Source organism: Ursus arctos, unplaced genomic scaffold, assembly GCF_023065955.2.
Source record: "Ursus arctos isolate Adak ecotype North America unplaced genomic scaffold, UrsArc2.0 scaffold_2, whole genome shotgun sequence".
In the NCBI taxonomy this organism is placed as follows: Eukaryota; Metazoa; Chordata; class Mammalia; order Carnivora; family Ursidae; genus Ursus; species Ursus arctos.
In genome coordinates, this window is record NW_026622874.1 from 12,580,266 (window position 1) to 12,587,747 (window position 7,482).

Consider the following 7,482-nt stretch of genomic DNA (forward strand, 5'->3'; position numbering starts at 1 on the left):
AATAGGGCGCTCCAGCTGGCATAGTAAGAACCCAAATCAGATCTACCTCACCGAAAATTAACCACCTCCGCTAGTTCATGGAGCCCAGCTCCACGAAATGCAACTTCCATAAAAACCCAAAAGCAAGGGGTTCAGAGAGCTTCCAGAATGGTGAACACGAGAAGTTTGGGGAGAGTGATGTCCTTAGAGAAGACATGGAGGCTCTTCACCCCTTCCCACATATCTTGCCCTATGTGTGTCTTCCATCTTGTTTTTCCTGGGTTATATCCTTTTATAATAACCTGGTTCTCTAGCAAGTGAAACGTTTCCCTGAGTTCTGTGAGCCACTCTAGCAAATTAGTGCAAACCCAAGTCACTGGAATCTCCAATCTATAGCCGGTCCTCGGAAGCACAGATGACGATCTGGGCTGAAGTGAGAGGGGAGGCCATCTTGTAGGACTGGGCTCTTCACTTGTGGAATCTGATGCAGTCTCTGGGCAGATAATGTCAAAATTGAGTTCAATTGTAGGACACCCAGCTAATGTCCAAAAATTGCTTTGCAGTATAGGGGAAAAGCCCCCACACACATTGGAATTGGGTGCAGAACCCTTAACATAGAAATTCATAATGAAAAACTACTCCATTGAATACTCTCCCTCGAAGCAGATCATTCCTCATGAAGTCGGCTGGAGAGGTTCAGTACTCAAGGTGAAACGTGGCCCCAGGTCACAGTGACATCCCACGAGGACACAAGCTGGGACCTGAACCTAATCTCTGTTGCATTGAATATATTGATCTGAGGGACTGAATGTACAAACAGACAATGAACAGACCGTCTACAACAGTAGAACTCTGACCCACAACCTCTGCATCGGTCCAGAACAGTCAGGACTTGATCAGTGAGTGCCAGCTTCTCACTTACGTCCCTGCTTCCAACTCAGGACCAACAAAAGAAAGTCAGATACACTCCCCAGAACCAGTCATGTATGATGTCTTGCTTGTAGCTAGCCCATTTCCACCTTCTCCGTGCCAACACCCTCCAGTGAGAGCTGCCCCTTTCTCCACTATAAAAAAAGTCCCTATTTTAAAACTCTGTAGATTATAGACAATAATAGCAATGCAAAACTATCTTGTCTGTAGACATGTAAATTACATCTAATAGAGGTTTAATTGGCTTCCGCTCCCCACTGTGGAAAAGACCAGTTTTGCCTCCACTTTGCGATATTCACTTCAATATCCCTGAATCTATAAATATGTGTCACCTTCTAACTGGTGGTAACGTCTTACCAATCCCCCGCCCTCTTTAATAATAAGTTAATTTAAGTCTTTCAGCAGTATTCCTTTTATATTTGTATGAGAGTCATGGTTTTGCCTCCTTTGAGAATTCTCTTTTAGCACCTCTCTCAGGGAATAACAATTCCATTCATCCATAGTTTTCCACTGAAACACAAAAGTCACCCTGATCCTTTGACCTCTCCCCCTCCCCCAACAGTCATCAATCCTATCTGCTCCTACAGAGCAGGGTTCAGCTGGAACTGTGTGTGAAAGTACAGACCTCAGAGTCCGCCTGCCAGGTTTGAATCCCACTTCGTGGTTTTTAGTTCGATGAAGGCCCATTTGTCTATCTTTGTTTTTGTTGTCTGTGCCTTTGGTGTTCTATCCAAGAGATCATTGGTAAGACCAAAAACATCCAAAAGTCTCCAGTGAATCTATCCTCATGTCTCAAGTCCTCATGACCTGAATTGCATCAGAGGCAATCATTGCCTCGGGGGGATGGGATTCCCTTTGACAGAAAGAGAGACCCACACCTGGAGCGGGGAGGTGAGGGGGTGGGGGGAGCCAGCATTCCCAGGCTTAAGAGCTGCATGGAGGAGTGAATGGATCGTTGACTCAACGTCTCTCTCTTTACCATTACTTTTCTCATAATTCTCAGTGATTTCACAATCAAGTATACAATCCTTCCCCACCATGTCCTCTCAGTTCCTTAACCCAGTTAACTCTAACCATCTCACCCTCCACCTGTCTCAACCGCTCACCACTATGCTCACCCTCTAGACCAGTGATGCCCAAGAGAACTTCCCACCATCACAGAAATGTTTCATCTTTATTCTCCGATGTGATAGCCACCAGCCTCATGTGGCTGCTAAGCACTTAAAATGTGGCTAGCGCCAATAAAAAATGCATTTTTAATTTTATTTAATGTTAATTAATTAAAATCTCAAATACCTATATATGGCTAGTGGCTGTTGTATCAGCCACTGCAAGTCTTGGCCTTGTCATTCTCAGCAAGAGCAGCTCTCCATGGTCTGATTTATGTTCTCCACCAATCACACCATCGTCTTCCAGCTAAGTCTTCCTCATACAACCTTCTCTTCTAACTGCTGGGACTTCCAATCCAAACACTCGGCCATCTCTCACTTCCCGCCTCCCCTCAGCTTCTCATTTCCCTCATTACCCAGCTTAGACTTCGTGATTTGGTAATATCACACTTGCATGTGCATTCAACTCATTACCCCCTCTCATTCATTCATAGTTGCATGTCAGAACTCCAACTCTGGTCAAAAGCCAACTCTCCACCTACTTCAAACCTCCCCCTGAGCACTTGACTTTAGGCAAAGGAAGAACACTCAGCCCCCTAACTAATCACTCTCCAGTTCATGCCAACGCTACTGCCCCCAAATCCTGCTAGATTGCTCTAATTCCTTCCCTCCCCAGTCTGATCTCCTAGATGACTATTTTATATCATCACCTCTTGCCACATCCTCCACCACTTCCTTCTCAGCTCACTCTCAGATGAGAAAATAGTGACAATTAGCAGAGAGCACCACCAGGTTCCCACCACCACACTTTCCAATCCACCTGCAGCTGTATCCATATACTTTTTCCGGTTACTAGGGGTGACTATCTATGCTCCGAAGGGCAATTCCTGCCAGTGTTCTGGATTCCATCCTTTCACACTTAACCCAAGGACATCTCTCCTATAATTTGACCAGTTACTCTCCCAAGTTGTTGATCTTTCCCTTTCCCCCGGACCATTCTCCACAATCTATAAAGATGGCATAATATTCCTCTTTTTTGAAAACCCTCCCTGACCACACATTCCCTTCAGCAAATGCTTTCATATATCAGAGCGTTATGATCTAATTCATGATTTTAAAAGATCATTCTGGAGAATAGATTATAGGGGAACAAATGAAAGTAAAGAAACTAATTAAAAGTTTATTTCAGGAGAACAGTTAAAGCAGTAGCAAACTAGATAATACTGACCCATCTTAAATTGGACCCTTGGAGGCTGGAAGACTGGGACAGAATAGGGCTAACAAAAGAGACCTCACAGCTAAATGCAATTTGTAAACTTTGATTGGCTGCTTAATCAGGAAAAATATAACTCTAAAGAGTGGTGTGTGGTTCAAAATATGCAAATCCATTAATGTGATACACCACATTAACGAAATGAAGGATAAAATCATGTAATCATCTCAATAGATGCAGGAAAGGCATTTGACAAATTCAATACATTTTCCTGATTAAAATTCTCAACAAACTAGGTACAGAAGGTATTTATCTTAACATAATGAAGGTCATATATGACAAGCCCATAGGTGACATCATACTCAATGGCGAAAAACTGAAAACTTTTCCTTTAAGATCAGGAACAAGGCAAGGATATTCACTCTTGCCACTTATATTCAACATAGTACTGGAAGTCTTAGAGCAATCAGGCAATGAAAAGAAATAAAAAGCATCCAAACTGGAAAGTAAGAAGTAAAATTATGTGTTTGCAAATGACACAATCTTACATATAGAAAACCCTAAGGACTCCAAAAAACAAAAACGAAAACTCTGCTAGAACTAATAAACAAAACTACAGTGATTAAAACAAGATAGTACTGGACCAAGACAGACGTAGACCAATGGAACAGAACTATGAGCCCAGAAATTAATCTTTAACAAGGCTGCCAAGAACACACAATGGGGAAAGGATAGTCTCTTCGACAAATGATGCTAGGAAAATTAGATATCCACTTGCAAAGGAATGAAATCAGAACATTATCTCACACCACACACCCAAAATCAACTTAAAATGGGTTAAAAGACTTAAACATCACACCAAAAATATAAAACTCCTAAAAGATGACATGGAAAAAAAGCCTCCTCACAGTGGTCTTGGCAATGATCTCTTGGGTATAACACCAAAGGCACAGACAACAAAAACAAAAACAGACAAGCAGAACTTCATCAAACTAAAAACCTCCTTCACACCAAAGAAAACAATTAACAGAATGAAAAGAGAATCTACAGAATGGGAAAAATATTTGCAAACCATACACCAGATAAGGGGTTAATATCCAAAACATGTTAGAGACTTCCACAACTTAATAGCAAAACAACAAAACAAAACAAACAAAACAAAAACAAATAACCTGATTTAAAAATGGGAAAAGGACAAAGTTCTTGAATGGACATTTCTCTTAAAAGACGTACAAGGATGCCTGGGTGGCTCAGTCAGTTAAGCGGCTGCCTTTGGCTCAGGTCATGATTCCAGGGTCCTGGGATCGAGTCCCGCATGGAGCTCCTTGTTCAGCAGGAAGCCTGCTTCTCCCTCTGCCTGCAGCTCCCCTGCTTGTGTGCTCTCTCTCTCTCTGACAAATAAATTAAATCTTTAAAAAATAAAAATAAAGACATAGAAATAGCCAAAAGATCTATAAAAAGGTGCTCAACATCACTAAACATCAGGGAAATGCAAATCAAGACCACAATGAAATATCACCTGTTAGGATGGCTATTATCAAAAACACAATAAAAGTAACAAGAATTGGTGAGGATGTGAAGAAATTAGAATCCTTGTACACTGTTGATGGGAATGTAAAATGGGGCAGCTGCTGTAGAAAGTGGTATGGAGGTTCCTCAAAAAATTAAAAGTAGAATTATTATATGATCTAGCAATCTAACTTCTGGCTATTTATCCAAAAGAATTGAAATCCAGATCTTGACAGATAAACAGATGAAGAAAATATGCTATACACATGCAATGGAATATTATTCAGCATGAAAAAGAGAGAGAGAGAGAGAACAAAAAGAGAAAAGAAAATCCTGCCATATGTGACAACATTGACGATGAACTTGGAGACATTATGCTAAGTGAAATAAGCCAGTCACAAAAAGACAAATCTGGGGGGGCCTCGGTGGCTCAGTGGGTTAAGCATCCAACTCTTGATCTCAGCTCAGGTATTGATCTCAGGGTCATGAGTTTAAGCCCCACTTTGGGCTCCAGGCTGGGCATGGAAACTACTTAAAAAAAAAAAAAAAAGACAAATTTGTACCATACTTCTCTAAAACAGTTCAACTCAAAGAAGCAGAGAGTAGAAAGGTGGTAGGAGGCAGGAGAAAATGGGGAGTTGTTCAACATATATAAAGTTTCAGTTAGGGGCGCCTGGGTGGCACAGTTGGTTAAGTGTCTGCCTTTGGCTCAGGTCATGATCCCAGGGTCCTGGGATCGAGCCTGGGATCGGGCTCCCTGCTTAGCAGGGAATCTGCTTCTCTCCCTCCCTCTGCCGCTCACTTCCCCCCTTGTGCTTTCTCTCTCTCTCCTTCTCTCCTCAATAAATAAATAAATCATCTTTTTAAATAAATAAATAAATAAATAAATAAATAAATAAATAAATAAGATTTCAGTTATACAAGATGAATAAGTTCTGGCACTCTGCTGTCCAACACAGTGCATGTAATTAAAATACATATTGTGTACATAAAAATTTGTTAAAGGGATAGATCTCATGTCAAGTATTCTTACCAAAAACAAACAAAAGGGCACAAGGAAACTTATTGAAGGTGATGGGTATGTTTATTATCTTGATTGTGGTGATGGTTTCACAAGTGTCTGGAATGCATCCAAACTCAGCAAATTACATTCATTAAATATATGCAGGGTTTTTCTGTGTATCAGTTATACCTCAATAAAGCTGTTAAACAAAAAAAGAGTGGTATGCCAATAAACTAGCCATGGGGTAGGGAGGATCCCAGACTTATCATAATTGCCAATTTCCATAGTATAAATATTCCCACCCTGACCAATGTCAAGCTACTGTGATATCACTGAACTTGGAGATGGAAGAGATGTACCCATTCTCATTGTACCGGCCAGCTCTGGTATGTCACTAGATAAGAATGCTTTAGAGACAACTGGAGACATTTGAAAGTAAACTAGGTCTGTTGGATGATATTGTTGAATTTATATCAATTTTCTTAGATGTGGTAACGGTAATGATTGTGTGGAAGAATGCCCCTATTCTTGTGAGATATATGCTGGAATACCCTGATGGCATCCTGGTGTTTAAAGACTACACTCAGGGCACCTGGGTGGCTCAGTCGGTGAAGCATCTGCCTTCAGCTCAGGTCATGAGCCCAGGGTCCTGGGATGGAGCCCTGCATCAGGCTCCCTGCTCAGCGGGGAGCCTGCTTCTCCCCTGTCTGCTGCTCCCCCTGCTTGTGCTTGCTTTCTGCCTCTCTCTCTCTCTCCCTTTCTCTCCCCCCCATCAAATAAATAAAATCTTTTTTAAAAAATAAAGACTATGTGTGTATGTGCGTGCATGCGTGTGTGTGTGTATAAGGAGAGGAAGAAAATGTACCAAGAGGTTGATGGCTGAAAATATGGGTGAGGGATACATTGGTGTTCATTAACAAAACTGTTGTTTCAGCTTTTCTGTGAGCTTAATATTTTTCAAAAGAAAAAATTAATTTGTTACCAACAGAGGATTTCATATAAAAATCTGGATTTTCACTTTCTATTGAAAAGAGTTTAAAATTGCAATTTGGGGCTCATGCTCTTAAAAAGCACCATTTACCTGGAGCTAACAGACTGGAGATGTGCTTTCCAGTCAGTCTTAACCTGGCCTTCTTCTCCTTTGAGTTGCCTTCCTGACCCCTGTGGGCATTTGCCTTTGTGCTCCTGGTCCAGAAGACATTCAATGAACTTAAGATGGCTAGCTTCCAAGCTTTCGATGGAGAAAGAAAAAAATGAAAAAAGAAAAAAAGATGGTGTCTATTTAGTATAGTTGCTGTAGTTGCTTCTGTAGTCATTCTTTTTTATGGTGCCCTAGGCTAATATTTAAAACTAATTTTATGCTTTCCAAACTCATTTTACCAGCTCCCTCTGCTGACCTTTTCTAAAAGGATGGCACTGCTTAAATCCCTTATAAGTTCTGGATTTTATAATCATATTTCTGGAGTTAGAGAGCTCTAGACATGAAAGAGCTTGATGAGGTGACAGTCACTTAAATTACTTTCTCCTTTGGACCGCTCCTATGATGGCTCAAGGGACTAACGATCCAAAGGGGTTTGGCAAGCAGAACGCCTGTTTCAGGAAGGGCCGTGAGGCGGGCGGTGACTTTGGCGCCCTCTAAAGGCTACCGTGAGAAGAGCGGCCGCTTAACGTGCTTTCCTTGAAGTTTCGCGTTTTGCCGGAACTGTGACGTTTGGGAGGGTGGGGAAAAGGGGCAGAAG